This window comes from Schistocerca americana, chromosome X, assembly GCF_021461395.2.
Source record: "Schistocerca americana isolate TAMUIC-IGC-003095 chromosome X, iqSchAmer2.1, whole genome shotgun sequence".
NCBI classification, from domain to species: Eukaryota; Metazoa; Arthropoda; class Insecta; order Orthoptera; family Acrididae; genus Schistocerca; species Schistocerca americana.
In genome coordinates, this window is record NC_060130.1 from 523660821 (window position 1) to 523662013 (window position 1193).

The window sequence follows — 1193 nt, forward strand, 5'->3', positions numbered from 1 at the left end:
TTCCTTTCAGAGGGTAACACTGCACTGCTGTTTTATACCATAATTGCTTTAACAAGTTCGCCGCTTTACCTACGAGGATGTCTCCCGCAGTCGGAGACGAAACGTCAGGAGACAGTTTTATACTTCGACCACGGCCTATCAGCCCGGAAGTTTTAAGTGAAGATTTAACAAGATAGTTTCATTATACGGTCTGCCTACAACATTAAGGTTATGGTATAGCAGTAGGTGTGGTAGTGTTATAAATTGCGTGTAAACCCTTTCTGTGAGTAACAAGTACGGCGGCGATTGAAATACATGAGGCACTGGGAGTCGCACAGGTTATTGGAAAACGGCAGAAATTAGATTTATTGGGGGGCAATGAAAATTATGACCCTTCCCTATTTCTTTTCGGAAACTTTTTGTTGAGCAAGGATCTCCTTCTGACACTAGTAATAAATAAAGCTCTATGTAGTCAGAATGAGATTTTCACTCTGCAGCGGAGTGTGTGCTGATATGAAACTTCCTGGCAGATTAAAACTGCGTGCCCGACCGAGACTCGAACTCGGGACCTTTGCCTTTCGCGGGCAAGTGCTCTACCAACTGAGCCACCGAAGCACGACCCACGCTCGGTACTCACAGCTTGACTTCTGCCAGTACCCCGTCTCCTACCATCCAGACTTTACAGAAGCTCTCCTGCGAACCTTGCAGAACTAGCACTTCTGAAAGAAAGGATATTGCGGAGACATGACTTAGCCACAGCCTGGGGGATGTTTCCAGAATGAGATTTTCACTCTGCAGACTCTGCAGCGGAGTGTGCGCTGATATGAAATTTATGTAAAGTTTGGAAGGTAGGAGACAAGCTTCTGTAAAGTTTGGAAGGTAGGAGACGAGGTACTGGGAGAAGTAAAGCTGTGAGTACCGGGCGTGAATCGTGCTTCGGTAGCTCAGTTGGTAGAGCACTTGCCCGCAAAAAGCAAAGGTCCCAAGTTCGAGTCTCGCTCGGGCACACAGTTTTAATCTGCCAGGAAGTCTCTATGTAGTCATCTGTGAGGGAGACTTACTACCTTCAGTTAAATGCTTTTGTCGTGGGTGGTGGGGACGTGAGTGTGCGTAGGAATCTGAAACACAATGTGTGAGCAAGAGACCTGAGGGGTCAACCTTGCTAGAGCTTTTGGGTGCTGAGCCTACTAACACTCATAAATAAAAATATGACT

At 46.4% G+C, this 1193-nt stretch overlaps 1 non-coding gene across 1 annotated transcript; it reads right to left on the minus strand.

Moving 5' to 3' along the window:
- Positions 1 to 517: 517 nt before the first annotated feature.
- Trnas-cga lies at positions 518 to 594 on the minus strand. The gene has a single exon. It is a non-coding gene; the product is annotated as a tRNA-Ser (tRNA).
- Positions 595 to 1193: the final 599 nt, after the last annotated feature.